Source organism: Siphateles boraxobius, unplaced genomic scaffold, assembly GCF_051911475.1.
Source record: "Siphateles boraxobius isolate OS27281-9 unplaced genomic scaffold, OSU_SipBor_1 130, whole genome shotgun sequence".
Taxonomy (NCBI): domain Eukaryota; kingdom Metazoa; phylum Chordata; class Actinopteri; order Cypriniformes; family Leuciscidae; genus Siphateles; species Siphateles boraxobius.
Genome location: NW_027508734.1, coordinates 2,951,200 through 2,973,311, shown reverse-complemented (window position 1 = coordinate 2,973,311; position 22,112 = coordinate 2,951,200). Strand labels below are relative to the sequence as shown.

The 22,112-nt window shown below is 39.5% G+C and overlaps 1 protein-coding gene across 2 annotated transcripts in view; it reads right to left on the bottom strand.

Moving 5' to 3' along the window:
• Window positions 1–9,821, bottom strand: part of LOC143736758 (ribosomal protein S6 kinase 2 alpha-like) — a 66,225-nt gene extending 56,404 nt beyond the window's left edge. For both annotated transcript variants that reach the window (XM_077227445.1, XM_077227444.1), the window contains exon 1: window positions 9,770–9,821. The gene's annotated coding sequence lies outside the window, so the exon portion shown is untranslated. The remainder of the gene's footprint in view (window positions 1–9,769) is intronic.
• Between the last annotated feature and the right edge of the window lie 12,291 nt (window positions 9,822–22,112).

Here is a 22,112-nt window from a genome sequence, read left to right as displayed (position 1 = left end):
CTTTGGAAGTGAACAGAAGATAGCAACCGCCTAAATGGACAAGGTGTTCGGATGGCCTATCGTAAAGGCTGAGGATGTTAAGGCATTGCAAGAATTTGCACTTTTCCTACGAGGCTGCTGCAATGTTATGACTGAGATACAATGTATGGAGGAATTGAATATTCCATCAAATATGAAGAATGTGATAATGAAATGGCCGTACAGGCTGCGGGACAGATGGAGATCTATGCCCTGTGAGCTACAAGAGCGACGAGGCTATCGAGTCACCTTTCCTGATTTGGTAAAATTTCGTTTTGATAACTTTTTCGATTTGATAACTTTCTTGAGACTCAAGTCAAAATCTTGTCTCATCCGCTTTTTGGTGATATTGCAGACACACAATCCAGCGCTTTGAAGGCTATGAGTAGTAGAAGGCCAGTGTCCAGGAGTAATATCAAAGGAAGCAGTTTTGCAACTAACATTTTGGCGATGCCAAGCCAGCCCAGTGCTTCGAAGGAGTCAGGCTTAGAATTCTGTCACTATTGTAAGCAGTGTCATCTGTTGCCCAAGTGTCCAGGCTTGAACAAAATTCCTCACAGGGAGAAGATTGAATTCTTGAGAGGAAAGGGTGTTTGCTTTGGATGCTTGAAAGTGGGCCACATGAGTAAAGAGTGTAGAAGTCGTCTGACCTGTGATGAATGCAATCTGAAACATCCAACTATTTTGCACATCTACAATAAGGACAAGATAACTAAGACACAGGAAGTAGATGTAAATAACGCACTGGTGTCGCTGCAGGCATGTGGTTGTACTGGGGCCGGAGATCAACATTGTACTCTCTCCATCATTCCTGTACAGGTGAAAGCTAAGAAAGGACACAAGGTGCTCAGAACATATGCCTTCTTGGACCCTGGAAGTACAGCAACATTTTGTACTAACAGGTTTTTGAAGAAGTTGAATCTGCAGGGTAAAAGGATCAACATTCTACTATGCACCATGGTCCAAGAGAAGGTTGTTGAAAGTCAAATTGTTCCAGGTCTAGAGGTGTCCAAATGGGGTGGCAGCCAGTTCTTGGACCTCCCGGAGGTATACACACAGGACGCAATTCCAGTGTCAAAGAGCAACATTCCTAATCAGCAAGACCTTGAGAAATGGGAATATTTGAGAGATGTTAAAATTCCAGAATTGGATGCAGATGTTGAAATCTTGATTGGGACCAATGCACCAAAATTGATGGAGCCCTGGGAAATTGTTAACAGCGAAGGTGGTGGACCCTACGCCGTGAGGACCCTATTGGGGTGGGTCATCAACAGTCCATTGAGAGGCAATAGTGGATGTTGCAAGAGTAGCTGCTCAACCGTCTATGCCAATAGGATATCCATAACCAGGCTGGAGGAGATGTTGGTTTCTCAGTACAACCAAGACTTTAATGAGAAGTCATTGGAGGAGAGGCAGGAGATGTCAAGGGAAGACCTGAGGTTCATGGAGGTCCTTGAGAAGTCTACACACTTGCAAGGAGGTCATTACTGCATGGATTTACCCTTCAAGACTGATGACATCACCATGCCAAATAACCGGTGCGTAGTGGAACAGCGTGTTAACTGTCTAAAAAGAAAGTTTGAAAGGAACAACTCTTATCAGGAGGAGTATACAGCGTTTATCTCACAGATGATTGACAGCGGATATGCTGAAGTGGTGCCTAAAGACCAGCTGGATTGTACAGAAGGCCATGTGTGGTATCTACCTCATCATGTGGTGTATCACCCAAGAAAGAAGTCTCTAAGGGTGGTTTTTGACTGTGGAGCTGGATTTAAAGGAACATCCTTAAATTATCAGTTGTTACAAGGTCCTGACTTTACCAATTCACTTTTTGGCGTTTTAACAAGATTCAGACAGGAGAGTGTCGCCCTGATGACCGATGTCCAGGCTGGAACATAGAATGAAGGTGCACATCTTTGGAGCTGTCTCGTCACCGAGCTGTGCAAGCTACGCTTTAAGGAGAACTGCGGTAGACAACAAGGACGACTTTCAAGCTGAAGTGATTGAGACCATATACAACAACTTTTATGTGGATGACTGTCTAAAGTCATTGCCTTCAGAGAAGGAGGCTATAAAGTTGGTTGCGGATCTCACCGAGTTGTGCTCAAAGGGAGGGTTTCGACTGCTCAAATGGACAAGTAACAGTCGGGCCGTGTTGTCGTCCATTCCTGAAGAAAAGCGATCCAAAACAACTAGGCAGCTGCACCTGGAACAAGACCGGCTACCCATGGAGATAGCACTTGGACTGAATTGGTGTGCTGAAAGTGACACTTTTACATTTAAACCTGCAGTGGAAAGACGACCACATACTAGACGCGGAATTCTATCAATCGTTGGTTCCATATATGACCCGTTGGGTTTTTTATCTCCTTTCACCTTGCTGCCAAAGTTGCTGTTGCAAGAAATGTGCCGAAAAAACTTGTCTTGGGATGAGCCTATACCACAGACACTTTTACAAAAGTGGACCGGATGGCTGTCGGACTTGGAGAAGGTGGCGAAGCTTAAGGTGAGCCGCTGTATCAAGCCAAAGGGCTTTGGAAGATCTGCCAGTGCACAGCTACATCATTTTGCTGATGCTAGCAGCTATGGTTATGGCACAGTGTCCTATCTAAGGCTGGTGAGTCAAGAGGAGCGAGTGCATGTTGCCTTTATGTTGGGTAAAGCCAGGGTTGCGCCATTAAAACAGACAACTATCCCTCGTCTTGAGCTCACGGCTGCAGTGTTGGCGGTTAAGGTCGATAGGATGTTGAAGAAGGAGCTGTTGCTGCAATTGGAGGAGTCACACTTCTGGACACACAGTCAGACTGTGTTGAAATACATCAAAAATGAAACGAAACGCTTTCATACCTTTGTTGCTAACAGAGTGGCTGCAATACGGGAAGCAACAAATCTCAGTCAGTGGAAGTATATCAGCTCCAAGAACAATCCCGCTGATGAAGCCTCCAGGGGTCTGAGTGTGGATAACTTTCTTGCCTGTAAGAGGTGGTTGGAGGGTCCTGACTTTCTCCAAAGACCGGAAATGGATTGGCCAAGACCTTTGGAGCCACAGCCCATCTCCTCAGACGACCCAGAGGTCAAAAGGGACGTCCTGGTAAATGTGATTACACACACAGAAGATGCGACCTCTAAGCTCATGACTTACTTTTCTGACTGGTCTAAACTAAAAACCTCTGTAGCTTGGTACTTGAGGCTCAAATCTATTCTTTTGGAGCTGAGCAGAGAGAGGAAGTTGATTCTGGCTTCTTTAGATCTTACTGGCTCGTCTTTGGAGGAGAGGATGAGAGAGGTTAGAGGAGCAATTGGCAAACAACCACTTTCTGTGGTTTTCTTCTATCATACATTTCAGTCAGCAAGTAACATCTCCGGAAGAAATCTCAATGTTGAAAAGTGGAGCATCTTCTGTGAAGAAGACAAGCAACATTTACAAATTAGATCCAGTGCTCAGTGACAATTTGTTGAGAGTGGGTGGAAGACTTGGCCGTGCAGCTTTGCCTGAAGAGCTCAAGCATCCTGCGATTCTCTGTAAGGGGCAACATATATCCAGCCTTATTCTGCGGTCCATACATCAACAGCTTGGGCATGCTGGACGGAACCATATGCTCTCGACTTTGCTGCGCAAGTATTGGGTTACTAACGCCAACTCTGCTTGCAGGAGAATAATATCTGAGTGTGTGGTCTGTAGAAGGCATCGCGGACAGCCAAGTGAGCAGAAGATGGCTGATTTGCCCAGTGAAAGAATAAGTCCAGATCATCCTCCCTTCACCAACGTTGGGGTGGATTATTTCGGACCCATTGAAGTCAAGAGGGGGCGTGCTATGGCCAAAAGATATGGGGTCATCTTCACCTGTATGGCCAGTAGAGCTGTGCATTTGGAGGTTGCTTACACTCTGACCACTGATTCTTGTGTCAGTGCTATTAGGAGATTCATTTGTCGAAGAGGTCAGATCTGCAGTTTAAGATCGGACAATGGTACCAACTTTGTTGGTGCAGAGCGAGAGTTAAGAGAAGCTTTAGCAGCTATTGATTATAGCAAGATTCATGGTGCTCTCATAAAAAGGGGCATCGATTGGATTTTTAACACCCCGGCTGCATCACATCATGGCAGCGTTTGGGAGCGCCTCATTAAGATAGTCAAGCGAGTTCTGTATTCTGTTCTGCAGCAACAGTCTTTGGATGACGAAAGCTTCCATACCATTCTGTGTGAGGTGGAAGCCATTCTGAATGACCGTCCGATAACCAAGGTGTCTGACGATGTTAACGACTTGGAAGCGCTCACACCCAACCACATCCTTTTGCTGAAAGGAAAACCTGTTCTTGCCCCTGGAATCTTTCAAGAGAATGATCTTTACATTAGAAGACGATGGAGACAAGTTCAGTATCTTTCAACTTTGTTCTGGAAAAGGTGGATAAAGGAGTACCTGCCGCTGTTACAGGAACGGCAAAAGTGGGCGAGGCCGCGAAGAAGTTTGGAAATGGGAGACATTGTCATCATTATGGATCACACTGCTCCGCGTGGATCATGGATTATGGGAAGAGTGACAAAGACTTACCCAGACAAGAAGGGCTTCATACGTGCCGTGCAGTTGAAGACTAAGACAGGGCAGTTGGAGCGCCCTATTTCCAAGCTTTTCCTGTTGCAAGAAGTTGTGTAATGGTCATGACCCAACGCTGGTTAACATCCAATCCAGAAGAAAGAAGACCTGAAGACCTTCTTGAATGACTCCCTGTTTTGTAGTTTAATTGGGCACACTGTCCCAATTAGGGGCCGGTGTGTGGGAGCCATTTGCTATTGTTGATGTAGTGGTGGTGGTCAACACTAGAGGACGGTGTGCTTGTGCTATAGTAGCGAAGGTCACGGTGGCACAGGGGCGCCAGCTGATTTAATGCACAGGTGTAGCGAGGGAAAGTATTCTAGGGTGGCGGGGAGATCACACGGTTTTTACAGCTGGCACGCCACAGCTAGATTAGTCCTCACGTTTGCATATACTCTGAACTCTGTAAACCATCTTTCTATTAAATGGGAACATCACCCAAAGACGCTAAACGTTATGGACTTCAAATTCATCCAAAGTGGACAAACAGCGCGTCAAAAACAGGATCTAGCCCTCACCCTGCCGATTGTCTGATTTGCGTTAAGACAGTCACTACAAAGTTCACAGTAATACTTTGCTCACGTTATTAATGCATTATACATTTTAGTTAATACATTTAAATGACAGTGGGTCAATTTAAGGCAGTCGGTTTCTGTAAGTGAAATTAGTTAACTTGAGTTTTAGTGCATTTTTTACAGTAACATACTGTAGATTACAGTAAAGAACTGTACAATTAACAGTAAAGTCACTTCGTCCCCCCCGTCTCTCTCTCCTGTTTCTCACCAAATGCCTTGTTATATCCATTATTGAGACACGTGTTCCAATCACTGATCGCCTCCCTCACCTCTCGCAGCTGACACTCGTTCCTTCATTACCCCGCGATCGGCCATCACATGTAAAACCGGAACCGCCCCGGTGTCCCACCGGAAGTGCTCCGACGGGGAAACACCCTCCCCAAAGAAAGGTTCCGCCCGCCTTCTCGTCACCCCGTGACAATTATGAAAAGCTTTGCGAGTCAACCGAACACGACGCGCCTGCAGCTGACAGGGTAAAATCAAAAAAACACACGGAACAAACTTAGGCCGATTAATTTACCAAGAAAGTTCTTTACGACAGAAAAAGCGACAGATGGCAAGATATGACAAACGCTGTTACCAATTACATTGCCAGAGATATGGTGCCAATTCAAGCGGTTGAGAGAGATGGTTTTAAAAAGCTTTTAAAGACGTTAGACCCAAAATACACACTGCCTGGACGAAAATACTTCAGTGAAACAGCACTGCCTAAAATTGGGAGTTTGCAGAGGGTGTTTATTTTGAAATTGACAGGATTTTCTTACTTTTATTTTGTATTTACGGTGCGGCTTGGACGCGGCATCCGTCAAAAATAGACTAGGCTCCTATCTTTAGCGTAGCAACGCGGAGAGCCGCATCTGGGACGCTTCTGAAACTTGCCGCATCGCGGCTGGCGTACACACAAGCATTGAATAGAGTGTCCGCGATCAGCTCCGTTAGCCGTATCGCTAGGTAGGTAGAAACCCAAAAATCAAGAAAAACCACGTCGGACAGGTAAATCACGTGGTCTCGCGCATCCAGTCGCTTCACTTCTGAAATGCTCCTGCTGTGAGTTGGAACTCCGTGGAGGACGGAATAAAACCTTGTCGGAGCCGTAATGCGCCGCAGACGTGTGCAGTGTAAATAAGGGGTTGAAACGGCCGTAATACTTTTACCGTCGCCGTTCCCGTGGCGGTAAATTGCTGGTTTGTATTTGCTGCCTTTTACCGCTAAGAGGCGCTACAATTACAGGCTTTGAAAAGTATCAGTTTATTCTCTCTATTGCGCAATCTGCCGCCGCGCGGCGCTCAAGCTGGTAGCAGATGAATTCAAGTGAAACATTGTAGTTAACCGAATTCATAATCATAATACTGACATTACTGAAATTAAATTGAACAAATAATGAAAACATTTCTAAAACATTGCAGACGGTAGCTCTGTGGTCAACACAACAACATGAACATCATGGAGCTTCAAGCGATCCGAGATCGAATCTCATTGTAGGCGACAACGTTTATGTTTTACCGTTCTTGATGCTTACATAGGTAACCGTTTATTAGCGAGTTTATTAACTGTTTATTTATTTAAAGTCAAGCGTTTTGTTTAATTATCAATGGCAAATTACAACATACATTTGCTACATTCCAGTAGAGCCGCTGCACAGACGACAAAACTGATGAAGGAAAATCACGATCGCGTCAGAAAATGAAAATGAAGAAGCTCATCTTTAATCTGCTAAATTATTGTTTTGTGAATTATTCATGAAATTGAGATGACTGACAGTGATACCCGGCCATAAGATTTGTTTTCAAAACAGTTCCATACATTGAACAAATCAGAAAAAGACTGATTTTGTCATGGCTACACAAAATAACAGACTTACTAAATAGTATTGCTTTCAATATAAAAACCAATTAAAATGTAAAAGAACACTAAAATTAATTAAGTTTGAAACCCCATTGCACATTTCAAGATTTAAATAAAGTGTCGGGACAGTTTATTTATTTAAAACAGGGTTGCATGAGTTCAGAGTTTATTTCCTTTCCGATGCAAAATAAGAAACAAAGAATCTTATTCTTGCGACATTTTAAATTTGTATTGCAAAAGAAATTGCAGCAAAATTAAACAATTTAAAAGTACAAAACGAAAATAGTCCAGAACATGCGTTTTTCTTTGCCTCTCCCTCTCCCTGGATCTCTTTTTAGCAAGTTTATTTTGCCTCCCTCACTGCGCGCGCCGGGTCTCTCTCGAAATTAAACATTTCAGGGTAAACACACATCATACAGCTGATAATACTGTATATGTCGCTGCCCACTGAGCAAAATGATGTCCAAAAGATGTCTTTTCAACGTCTTTGTCACAAAAGTCGGATGTTGATAAGACGTCCACTGAGGAGCCAGAATGAAAGGTTTTAGGACGTCTTTTTTTGACGTGTTCTGCACGTCCGATATAGTCTGACAGACATAGTTAAAGTATCTGTATTTTATGTCTGTGATTAAGAACAGCACAAGTGTCTGAGCCAGAAAGTCTTTCCTTCATATCTGCACAGCAAAATCCCCAGTGTACATATGTACACTCCTGGTGTACATATTGGTCCAACTACAGGGTGTTAAAAATGAACACTGAAGCAGTGTTGAAGTTAATGAGATAATTAAGTGATTAATTAAGTGATGATTGGCCATTAGTGGTGACACCTAATGTTAATAAGCAGAATCATTGAAGGAAAGAGAAACAACAAGAACAGAAAAAAGAGAAACACAAGAAATAAAGACTTCGAGCCATTAGACATTATTGTGCTTATTATTACCAGTGTATTTCTGTCATACATCTACACACAATCTTATTTATATTGAACAGCAGTTAAGATGGTAATGCTTTATGGAATGTTTCGTTTCATGTCACCATTATGGCCATCAGTGTTTGCTTTAGTTGGGCTCTGGACTCTTTGCTTTTTAACATTAGTTTTTCTCTGGCTGCTCCAACTCTGTGTTTATAAAGCACATGTGTTACTGCAAGAGACACCATTACATGGGCTGTGTTTCCCGAAAGCATCGTAAGCCTAATTTGATCGTACAGACCTTTTGTTGCTGTCATTCTACGATCAAGTTAGGCTTAACATGCTTTTAGGAAACACAGCCCAGGTCATGATGGTTATGTTTAAATTATAAAATTACAATCCTGTAGTGTCCTGATTCACTCGATCAGCATTATAAACTGATTATACAAAGGTTCTATTCACTAATGTAGCTAATTCCAGCAGTGCTTTAATAAGCTGAAGGTTTTAAAATCCCACACAGATATCAAGAATCTACATATGAATCTCAACAATGGTGACAATCACACGCAAGATTCATATTACAGTGCATTATGGGTGCCACCAATCAAAATGCATCCATGGATCCCATCATGCATTGCAGTATGAATAAATTATACAGCTGAATTGTCCTGTAATTTTCATTGTTTTTCCTGTTTGCATGTTTTTTTTTTTTTTTGCTATTGTTTTGTTATGACTTTAATAGCTTGTTTTGTGATGTTCAGAGTTGATCTGTGTGTCACTAGTTTGTTTATTGTCACCATTGTTGTGATTTATATGCTGATTATTGATGTTTGTGTGTCTAAACACAACAGCTCCAGTGCACAAAGATTTTTCAAAATTGCTCATATTGCTGTTGGATCTCAAACTGTACAATCTCAGGGCTACAATCACCAATATTAAAACACAACATCAATCATATAGTCAAAGATTTAGACTCTGAATGACATCAGTGAATCAGGTCACTACGTGATGATAATGTCATCACAACATATTGTTAAGCAGGTTTTCTCACGCAATAACAAATGTGCTTTATAAACACAATGTTGGAGAAGCCAGAGAAAAGCTAACAATAAAAAATGAAAAGGTTCAAGAGCCCAACTAAAACAAACACTGATCACCATAATGGTGGCTTGAAATGAAAAATTCCATAAAACATTGCCATATAAACTTCTGTTGATTCTCAATAACTTTTGTAGATGTATGACAGAAATAAAGTCGCTCTGGTAATAATAAGTGCAATAATGTGTAAAGGCTCGAAGTCAGTAGTTCTTGTGTTTCTCTTTTTTCCTTTCTTGTTGTTTCTCTTTCCTTCAATGATTCTTCTTATTAACATCAGGTGTCACCGCTAATGGCCAATCATCACTTAATTAATCACTTAATTATCTCATTAACTTTAACACTGCTTCAGTGTTCATTTTTAACACCCTGTAGTTGGACCTATATGTACACCAAGAGTGTTAATTTAACACTGGGGATTTTGCTGTGTAAAAGTACAGTTTTTTTCCCTAGATACTGGTCTTGAGTAAAATAAAGTTCCTGCTTTACAATTCAACATTATAACATTATTTCAAAATTATAACATTGTGTCTCTATTTACTTGCTTGTTTGAATACTTAAGTAACTGTCATGAGTTAATTTGGGTTAATTTTAATTTAGGTTAGCCCTGCTGCAGCAACACTTACTACTAACACTGAAACACACTAAATCTTATATGTGCTTTGATATTATGACACAATTTGTACTATGATAGCATAGGGCTATCTAAAAAAATATCAGAATATCTTGCTCACCTTTATGAGTTTCCTCGCTTGTAGAAGTTCTTACAGTGATATTTATAGATATTATGTAGCGACACACGGGCTCATGTCCTTTATGTACCCTGCTGTCATTGTGAGGGGTGGAGACTAGTGAAAGACTTGCATACACACTTATTTTTTGCTTTCACTTTTCATTAATTCCAAATCTCACACAAAAAGATTCTGAAATTTCTATTATGCCATTACATTATTTCACATGGATCAAAAAATGTGACTATAGATCCATATTAACTGAACAGTGTTTTATCAAGACAGGAAACTTGAGTAGTGCTGAAGTAACCACTCCGGTTCTTTTACTCGACTCTCCTTTAAACCAAATTATTATTTCGGTCTAAATGAGTCCACTCCACCAGGATACTGTTATAAGCATGAGCCCCAACTGATCGGTCATGGCGGCGGTGTTGCAACAATCTATAGAGATATTCTAAATGTTACTCAGACACAGAGGTGTATAAAGTAGAAGTAGAAATAGAGAAAAAGTAGAAACCCTGCCATGTGTTTATTCCACCCATGAACTGATTGACAGTTGATTTCAGCTGATTTCTGTTTCCTGGCTGAAAAACTGCTAATAAGCAAATCCAGGTGATTGGAACAAAATACTGAGGAGGACTTTTACTTTCTGAACCTGGACTTTACACCTCTGAAGAGAACAGAAAAAGAGACGAGCAGAAACACAAGAACTACAACTGACTTCAGACACAGTCTTAGATGAAATCAACTGAAGAGAAAAGAAGACATTAAATCTGAAGATCTCAGCAGAGGAGGAATACACAACTCCACAAACAGCATTACCAGCTTCACTTATTACTAACCAGACTGACTTTATTTCGGTCAGACGTCTACAGAAGTTCTTATTGAGAATTAACAAAGGTTTAAATCTGTTTCATTTGAAGTCACCATAACAGTGATTAGTGTTTCCATTAGTTGGGCTCTTAACTCTTATTATATATTTTATCTTTTTTTGTTGCTGTGACAGTGTGTTTGTCAAACACATTTACAATAACAAAGTAAGTTAATCGGGGTCAGTTGATGATGGTTATCTGGTGATGGTTTAGTAATCATCATGAAATAGCCTGATTCACTGAGATGTTTAATTTAATAATTATTTTGTCAAATTTATTTATTTTCACAACACAAACCCTGTTACTGCATCATGAGATTGTAGGATTACAAATTTTATTTTAAATGTATAATTGAGCTTCCAATACAATAGCATAGAAACTGAGAAAGTTTATTAGTGTGAATTTTGTATCTAAGGTAAATGATGTCACAAACCTGCCTGTTCCTGTCTGTCCAGCTCTCTATTGTAAGTTAAATTCGTCAGAGCACTGAGACTATCACCTTTTGTCTTTATGCACTGCCTGGCCATTAAGATAATGTGAAGGTATCGGTGAAGAGTCTGGCTGATTGGATTAGGATATTTACATTACACTGTTATGCTGATTGGATTAGGATTGGTAACACTCTCAGTCTAGGGCACATCCTTAACCCAGATGCCTCATTTGCATGCTTTTGTTTCCACCTTTATGTAACTCCTCCTCCTGAAAGGGTATATGAACTAAATGTATACTGCCTTAGTTAGACTTGATTGAGATGACTACAGCGACGAAATAAAGAACTTATACCTCAACAATCTCCTGGTCTGCAACTCTATCTTTTCTACACTTGAGAAGAAAAAGTTCACAACAGATGGTGCCGTGAGCCGGATGGAGCTGAAACACCTGAATCCAGAACTGAATCTCAACAAAAGATTTCAACAAAGACTGAATTCCAGACTGAATCTTGAAACTTCAAGCTAAAAAAAAAAAAGAATCTCAACAAAGAATGAACTTCTGACTGAATTCCAGACTGAATTTTGAAACTTCAAGCTCAACAAAGATTTCAACAAAGAATTATCTTTCTGACTGAGTTCCAGACGGAATCTTTCCGTACAACTAAAGATTTGGTGAGTTTCACTCTATTCAAAGAACAACTGCAGACCAGTACGAATTTTGTGCCTCTGCGCCGTCAGAGAAAGTGTTATCAGACAGCTGTAGTGTTTGATTACCTAAAGTTATCCTTTAAAAGTTGTCTTTTAAAGATGAAAATATATCCTCTGTTCAGGCAGGGACGTTTTTAACATCACATGTTAAAAAGATATCCTCTGTGTCAGGCAGGGAAGATTAGTATTATTTTGCTAATTATTTGTTTTGTTGTTTGTTACCTTGTGGTGTTACCCTCTAAAAAATTTCTTTTAGAGAAGAGAGTTTGATCCTCTGAATAGTCAGGGAAGTTGTTGGTATCCTCTGTGCAGACAGGGAAGATTTTAGCATTCAAGTTAAAATAGTGTTAGCCTCTGTGCAAGCAGAGAAGAGGTAGTCTTACAGGCTATTTATTTTGGTTACCCTTTTAAAAGTTTTTCTTTTAGAGAGGAAAGTTTGATCCTCTGTTTCAGGCAGGGAAGAGTTAGCAATACATGCTAGTAATTTTGTTTTATCCTCTAAAAAGTTAGGAAGGTGAAAGATCCTTTACGTTTCTTTCAGGGAAGATTAGCGTAACGTGCTAATAATTTGTGTTTCATCCTCTGTTTCTGGCAGGGAAGTTAAATGTGATGTGTTGGTAACAAGGAAGGTTTATCAACAGTTTGATCTGTGACCTAAGTGTAGACTCTTTTGATCAGAGAAGTTTTAGTGTCTTTGTTTGTGTGGTAACAAAGAAATCCACAAAATGACTAAGAAAAGTGCTAGACTAATCTCCACAACTAAAAAAGGTGGTCTTGCTAATCCTTTGTGGTCAGATAGCGAATTTAAAACACTGTTAGGAGAACAGATGGATCTAATAGTCACTGAAAAAGTTAGACAAGAACTAACACAGAAATATGAGATTCATCCAGATAAGATTTGGTCTATTGAAGAATGCAAGAAGGTGTTAGGTGCATGTATCAGAAAGAAAAACATGAAAGGCATAATCTGTTGCCATAGGGAATTTAGCTTATCCATTGCACAAGAACAATCTAGGTGTATAGCTAAATTAAAAGAACAGAACAAACAAATGCACACTAAGGTGGGCCATAACAAGGCCTCAACCAAATGTGACTCAGAAGACCAACAGTCAGATGAAACTTATCCTGACTTAAAAGCATTCTTTGAAACAGATGTAGACATCCCAACAGTAACTGATAAGCCTGTAGATTCAGTAAAGGTTTGTGTTGCAAGAAGATCTCAGGGAATTGAGGGAACTGAAAGTGTTCCTACCAACTCTTCTGTTGTCCAAAACCAAACTGTTGCCAAAGCACTTGGACCTAAGGATATAGAACGACTCTCTGAGAGTTTACCCTCACCACGTAAACAGTTTTCTGAATTTAGAAGGGCATTCATAGGCAAAATTCGTCTATATGACATGTCGTTAACAGAAGTCACACAGTTAATGTCACAAATTTTAACTGATTCTGAATTCAACAGTTTTGAATCTGCAGTGACTTCTGAACTACAACATGCCAGTAGAGGCGATATGAGAGAAGGTGTTTTGAAAATCCTAAAGACTATCTTAGGACCCAAAATAGACTGGTCTAGAGTTACTAGCTGTGTACAAAAGAAAGAAGAAACGGTAAATGAATATACTGAACGGTTTTGTCAGTCAGCCATAACTAACAGTGGAATAGTGGATGATTCCGAAAGTGTGCTCGATGACAAAGGACCACTAATTCGTATCTGGTCAGATGGCCTTGTAGCCGAATACAGAAGAGCTTTGCCATTCCTAGATCTAACTTGGTCTAACAGAACTCTCAGAAGTAACGTTGACAGGTTAGCTGCATGGGAAAGAGATGCTGATGTTAAAACCAAAGTGAGAGTAGCAGCAGCAGCTACATTTAGCACAGCAAAACAAGAAAACAGGTGGTCTAAAAAAGAAGGGAGCTGCCACTATTGTGGAAGATTAGGACATTGGGAGAAAGAGTGTAGGAAGAAATTGCAAGATACAAAAAGAAATGCTATGCATAATTCTGCTCCTTCTCAGCCTGCTTACAACCCGGAAGCAGTTCCGCAAGTGTCCACTGAAACTTTAGGACAGCTTGTTCAGGCTCTTTTAAGAGCACAAAAAGACCAGGAAAAAAACTAATTGTTGGGGCTGTGAGTAGCTACCTTACCCCTGTAATACATCATAATGACACAAGAATTTTTGTGAAAGGTAGCATACAAGAGAAAGAAATTGATTTTTTGCTTGATACAGGTGCAGAAATTACCATAATTCCTACAAAATTGGCTAAAGGTTTAGACATTCCGTACAAGAAAACCAAATTTTCTTTAACTGGCGTAATAGGTGAAGATTCCGATTTGTATGAAACCCCGCCCATAGATGTAAAATTTGGCCCAAAAACTCTGACTACAAAATTGTTATGTGCTCCATTAAATACAGGTGCAATTTTAGGCATGGATCTCCTGAGACAAATACATCTAACTTTAGACGTGTCCTCAGAATCTGCTAGCATTCAAATTTCCTCAGCACAAGTTTCTACCAATAATGTAATCCCTCCAGAGTATGCTTTCTTACAGAATCATCCAATTTGGGCTAAAGACAAGGATGATTGTGGTTTGTTGACAGGTGTAGAACCAATAAAATTGACGGGGACTCCACCTCCGGTCACCAAACAATATCCGATCAATAAGGAAGCTATACAGGGGATCAAACCTATTGTAGAAAAGTTGCTGACGCAAGGAGTGCTAGTTAAAACCAACAGTCCCTGTAACTCACCCATTTGGCCCATCAAGAAATCCAATGGGACATGGAGACTTACAATAGACTACAGAGTAGCCAATAAAAATATTGATAAAATCACCCCTCTAGTGGCAGATCCTTCCACAATTTGTAATGGCATACCATTAGAGAGTAAGATTTTTTTCAGTAATTGATATGTCTAATGGATTCTTTTCTGTACCGTTGCACTCTGACAGCCAGCCATGGTTAGCTTTCACAGTTGACTATGAGCAATACCAGTGGACACGTTTGCCACAGGGATTTCAAAACTCCCCAACCATATACCATCAGGCTGTCAGACGTGATTTGTGTGACCCAGAATGTCCGGTAAAACAGTCCACTATGATCCAATATGTCGATGATATTTTGATTTCCTCAACAGATCACGAGGTACATCAAACTGAATTGGCATCATTGTTGGACTATTTGCATAAGAAAGGACACAAATGCAGCTTTCACAAAGCTCAAATTGCTAAAAAGCAAGTCACATTTCTGGGTCAAACAATTGGTGCAGGAAATAGATCCATTACACAGGATCGAGCGGCTTCAGTCAAAGCCATACCCCCGCCTACTACCATTAAAACACTCCGATCATTTTTAGGAACAGCAGGTTACTGTAGACCTTGGATTGAAGACTATGCCTCAATTGCACAGCCGCTCTATGACTTGTTGAAAGGCCATGGTAAAGATTCTGATACTGTTTGTATGGAAGAATGTCACCTCAAAGCGTTCAATGATTTGAAGAGAGCACTATGTCAAGCACCAGCATTAGGAATTGCCCAAACTGATAGACCATTTGTGCTTTATGTCCATGAACATTTAAGCTTCATGACTGCATGTCTAATGCAAGATCATGGGGGCAGTTTACGCCCAATTCATTACTATTCTGGTAAACTTGACATAGTAGCTCAAGGTATGGGCCCATGCCTCAGAGCAGTACAGGCAGTGCATCTAGCGCTTCAGGCTTCATCAGGAATGGTGTTAGGACAGTCTGTAAACGTAAGATGTCCGCACGCAGTGTCCGCATTAATGAATCAAGCAAAAGTCACTTCTGTCACTTCCTCTCGCTGGGGAAATTGGTTGGCAACTCTCACAGCCCCGAATATTGTCTTACAGCGTGCACCTGTCACGAATCCGTCCTCATGTATGATGTCTGCTATGACTGAAGTTTTGTTAGAGGATGAAGGAGAAATGACACACGATTGTGTTACGCTTACATATACACCTATGAGTGAAATAAAAGAAACTCCCACAGAGAATTCAGAATTTGAGTTGTTTGTTGACGGTTCAGCTCAAGTAATTGAAGGTAACAGACGAGCAGGTTATGCAGTAACGTCCACCACGGAAGTGTTAGCTTCAGGACGTCTTCCAGATCATTTTTCAGCTCAAGCTGCAGAACTAGTAGCCCTAACAAGAGCATGCACGCTAGCTTCAGGATCAGTTGCTAATATCTACACAGATTCCAGATATGCTTTTGGGGTAATTCATGATTTTGGTGTCATTTGGCAAACCAGACAGTTTCTAACTTCTGCTGGATCCCCCATTAAGCATGCTGAATTAGTGAAAGATCTAATGTTTTCCATGAAACTTCCAAAGAAATTAGCAGTGATCAAAGTGAAAGCACATCTCACAACTAATACTACAGAAGCTAAAGGTAATGCTCTTGCTGATATGGCAGTTAAACAGTCTTGTTTCTATGCAACTGTACAAGTGTGTTCAGGTAGTGCAGCACAGAAGAAAATGATGCCTCCTGAATCAATAATTGATCTGTACAAAGACGTTTCCTCCATTAGAACCAAAGTGACATGGGCCACATCAAGTGATGTTGATTACAGCAGCTGCAGTATTGTGTCAGGGAAGAAAAACCTAGACTCATGTGTCACACTGTAAGGTTGTTCCTGCACCAACAGGGATAGGTTAGGACACAGAACCAGTGAGGAGCCCCGGGAAGAACTGAATGCAATAGGCTTCGGGGGTTAACCCTGGGGTGAAGACTTCCCTCATAGGCCCTATCCTAGTCCATCCTTACCTCACTGTTCTTTAGGTGTCAAAGGAATTAAGAAATAGGGAGAGATGGAACGACAATAGCAGACCCAGAAAAAGTTTACAACCCTAGTGTTTGAACAAATACTGCTCTACTGCTTAGCAGACTTGGAAGTTTACAACCCTAGTGTTTGAACAAATACTGCTCTCCTGTCTTTTGTTTTCTTTCTTACTCTGTGCAGATACCACTGATGACTTCCCGAGACCCATACGCACTGACCTCGTCATCTGCGTATGAAGCCACAAGAAAACCTCAAGAAACAACTTGACCCTCTTCCGAGCCAACTATCACAAAAGGATAAAGAAAAGAAAAAGAAAAAAATACACAACGCAGAGACTCACATACGAAACCTTCAGTCATCCATCAACATGATCAAGATTGTCGTACCAGTAACATCACAGACACTCTCGCTTCGCACAAGATAATGATCTTACAGAACAGAGTGGCCTTAGATTACATTCTAGCAACGCAAGGAGGAGCCTGCACCATCATCGGACCTGAGTGCTGCACCGGGTTAATGGATCCAACAGAGAACTTGAACAAAATCCAACAAGACATTCTTGATCTTTCAGCAAAATTACACCAGATGACTGAAGTAAATTTTTCATGGTTCGGAAACTTGATTGGGAAACCCTGGCTGTGGATAAAGGAAATAGCAATTCTGCTGTTATTTCTTCTAATAGCGTACTATCTATGCGTCCACAGTATCAAGTGTTTCATTCAACAAATGACTCACGCCCCTCACAAAGAAATGACAGTTCCAAACAGAAAAGACTATTACCCTTAAGAACTTCACGGACCCTAAATTTGCATGTTTGTTTCTGTGTCAGCATGCAATTGCAGAAAAGCAAACATAGAACACGCATTATGTGCCTGTAACGATCACAAGTTACAAGAATGAACTTTTAAGTCTTTAAATTTGTATTTTGTGAGAGTTATTTAGAACTCTCAAAGGGGGAAATGTAGGATTACAAATTTTATTTTAAATGTATAATTGAGCTTCCAATACAATAGCATAGAAACTGAGAAAGTTTATTAGTGTGAATTTTGTATCTAAGGTAAATGATGTCACAAACCTGCCTGTTCCTGTCTGTCCAGCTCTCTATTGTAAGTTAAATTCGTCAGAGCACTGAGACTATCACCTTTTGTCTTTATGCACTGCCTGGCCATTAAGATAATGTGAAGGTATCGGTGAAGAGTCTGGCTGATTGGATTAGGATATTTACATTACACTGTTATGCTGATTGGATTAGGATTGGTAACACTCTCAGTCTAGGGCACATCCTTAACCCAGATGCCTCATTTGCATGCTTTTGTTTCCACCTTTATGTAACTCCTCCTCCTGAAAGGGTATATGAACTAAATGTATACTGCCTTAGTTAGACTTGATTGAGATGACTACAGCGACGAAATAAAGAACTTATACCTCAACAATCTCCTGGTCTGCAACTCTATCTTTTCTACACTTGAGAAGAAGAAGTTCACAACAAGATCCAGCAATATTATAAGAATAAGTTAGTAGACTTTAACAAACATGAGAACAAAAAAGTCAATTTATGATGACACACACAGACATCAACAATCAGCGTATGAATCTCAACAATAGTAACAATCAAAAGTACTTTTCTGCAATGCATGCTGGGTACCAGTCTAGTACAAAACTCCCAGCATGCATTGCAACATGAAAAAAATATGCTGAATTGTCCTATAATTTTGTTTGATTCTAAATATTTGCTTTTATTTTTTGCCTTTTTTTGTTGTGAATTGGTAGCCTTTCAGTGATGTTCCGAATTAATCTGTTTATCTAAATATTTGTGATTGTCACCATTGTTGAGATTCATGTGCTGATTGTTGATATCTGTGTGTGTCAGCCAAATGCTTTTTTTTTGTTGCATTTTATGTTTGTTAAAATATTTAAACCGGTTGTTAAATTGTTGGATCTCATGCTGCAGTTACACAGGGTTTGTTATGTGAATATATTAGTGGAATAACATAATTGTTAGATTATAAAATTCTCAGTGAATCAAATCAGTCTGTTTCATGACAATTACACAACCATGAACAGGTAACCATCATCACCTGATCTACTTTCTCTTTAGCTTTCTTTGCTACTGTAAATGTGTTTGACAAACACACTGTCACAGCAGCCAAAAGAGATAAAATATATAATAAGAGTTGAGAGCGCAACTAATGGAAACACTAATCACTGTTATGGTGACTTGAAATGAAACAGAGTTAAACCTCTGTTAACTCTCAATAAAAACTTTTGTAGAAGTCTGACAGAAATAAAGTCAGTCTGGTTAGTAATAAGTGAAGCTGGTAATGCTGTTTGTGGAGTTGTTTAATCCTTCTCTGCTGAGATCTTCAGATTTAATGTCTTCTTTTCTCTTCAGGTGATTTCATCTAAGGCTGTGTCTGAAGTCAGTTGTAGTTCTTGTGTTTCTGCTCGTCTCTTTTTCTGTTCTCTTCTTTCCTTCAGCGATTCTGCTTGTTAACAGGCTTTATTAAGGCTGAGACGACTCCATATTTAATATACACAGATTTTGTGACTCAGATAAGGTCCAGTTCTGGTTTATTTCTTTACTCTTGGCTGGCATGTGGCATTGCTATGCAGAGGTGTAAAGTCCAGGTTCAGAAAGTAAAAGTCCTCCCCAGTATTTTGTTCCAATCACCTGGATTTGCTTATTAGCAGTTTTTCAGCCAGGAGACAGAAATCAGCTGAAATCAACTGTCAATCAGTTCATGGCTGGAATAAAAACATGGCAGGGCTTCTACTTTTTCTCTACTTCTACTTCTTCTTTATACACCTCTGGAACCAGATGAGCTGATGAGCATGTTATGCAAGTACTTTTACTTTTAATACTTAAAGTACATTTAAAATTTAGGTACTTTTTACTTTTTACTTAAGTAGGGTTGTCATTGTGGTACTTTTACTTTTACTAAAGTAAATTTGTCACTGGTTATTTGTACTTTTACTTAAGTACTGAGATTCAGTACTTCCTCCACCACTATGGAAGAGGCTCTTCTCAATATTATCAACTCGTCTCAGGGCAATTTCAGGGCTACAATCACCAATACTAAAGCGTGCAACATCAATCATATAGTCAAATATTTAGACTCTAAACGACATCAGTGAGTCAGGTCACTAAGTGATGATAATGTCATCATCACAACATATTGTTAGCAGGCTTTCTTGTGCAATAACAAATGTGCTTTATAAACACAATGTTGAAGAAGCCAGAAAAAAACTAACAATAAAAAATGAAAAGGTTCAAGAGCCCAACTAAAACAAACACTGACCACCATAATGGTGGCTTGAAATGAAAAATTCCATAAAACATTGCGGTCTAAACTTCTGTTGATTCTCAATAACTTTTGTAGATGTATGACAGAAATAAAGTCACACTGGTAATAATAAGTGCAATAATTTGTAAAGGCTCGAAGTCAGTAGTTCTTGTGTTTCTCTTTTTTTCCGTTCTTGTTGTTTCTCTTTCCTTCAATGATTCTGCTTATTAACATCAGGTGTCACCGCTAATGGCCAATCATCACTTAATGAATCACTTAATTATGTCATTAACTTCAACACTGCTATATGTTGGACCTATATGTACACCAGGAGTGTTAATTTAACACTGGGGATTTTGCTTCAACTTTATTAAAGAAAAAATGAAAAACAAACAGTAAAAGTTTTTTACCAAAGTAATTTATACAGTTTAAAATAATAATAATAATAATAATAATAATAATAACAATAATAACAAAATGTCAATATTCAAGTCTATAAACACATCAACAGATTTATCATTACTACAGAAGGTAGTCAACCAGAATGCCTATTACAGCCGCGCCAGCCGCCACGGCAAAAAAATTTTTTTAGGACAGAAAAATACAATGAAAATTTAAGAATAGAGACGAGAACAATATAGCCTATATTTCACATAGTAGAACTCGTATCCCCCGGGGGAGCAGTACAATAAAAAAATAAAAGAAAAAAAATAAATTAGGTGCAATGAAGCTGATTATTTGTTCTATTCTATTGAGGAATTAGACGAATGAAGAGCGCTTCTCGCTAATGTGAAAGAACACAGGAGAAACGAACGTTTGGGAATATTTTAGTGAGCAAATTCATGGCCGAGTGGTAGAACTTATGTTTTGATCGTTTATGATACGGGTTCAAATCCAGAACAAACATGTACTACTCTAAATTTTATATTAGCCTATTAATGCATTTCATAGCCTCTTATTAATGCTAGAGATCTTAATAGAGATTTTTTTTATATTTATAAAATAAAATTACCATGCATTTCCATTTTACACTAAAGGAACTAATATTATCCAACATAATGACTTTACATCTGTATAATAATACAATCGTTTAAAAAAAATATGGTATTAAGCAAAGTGTGATTTGCCAGGGATTACGGCGATTTCCTTCTGGTCTAAACATCCGTCTGCTGAATTATTTTAATCCCCTACCCCCTCCCTCCACAGTAATCAATGTTATAGGCTACTTCACCAATAGACCATATAAAATAAAGATATGCAACAGTCACGTTTCAACGACAAACAATAAAATCCAAACCAGCGTTTCAGTTACGTTCATGGTTCCAGTGGCCTTAATGCATGCACGGCTTTTCAAAATGTCACAAAGCTCTTTAAGATTATTTTGAATGAAATATTGAAGTTTATAGTTAGCCTAAGTGTTTTGCACACCACGCCGAGTGGCGCAATGCATTGTTCTAAAGTCGGGTTTTATTCCAACACAGTCTCATGAAAGTGCGTATCTATACCACAAATGTTATTTATCGTGCCATTTATACGCCAAAAATCGTTTTTGCGTGTATATGCAACTCACTGAAAACCCCTTGAGTAGGATTATGGTAGGGAGTGCGTGCGTATTACACGCCATAAAGTGCGTATCATATGCACGCGAAAACTGCGTATCATATGCACCGAAAAAAAAACGTTTTTGGGTGTATAAATGGCACGATAAATAACATTCGTGGTATAGATACGCACTTTCATGAGATCGGGCTCTTTATTCTGACATGTTGAATTAGTGTTCGACAAACGCGGCGGCGCGCTCATTTGGATTTATTTTTCTCATAACAGCTCAAATAACTTAATAGGCTACTCCGTAAGTTTTTGGTCATACTGATAAGAGTAGACTAGCATACATTGTTCAAAAATGTAATCTTTTATTCGCAAACGACAAAAGTTTATGTTGTCTCTGCCCACTGAGCAAAACGATGTCCAAAAGATGTCTTTTCAACGTCTTTGTCACAAAAGTCGGATGTTGAAATGACGTCCACTGAGGAGCCAGAATGAAAGATTTTATGACGTCTTTTTTTGACGTGTTCTGCACGTCCGATAAAGACGTTCATGGACCCTCTTCGTACAAAGTTATAACCTAGTTCAAATGTGGCCATTGTGGACTTGGATTATTTCAAAGTAATTGCAAAGCAACTCACAGACATTTTGTGTTTGTCTAAAAATCATGAACATAAAAGGAAACATCTGTAAATCACACATCTTTGGATT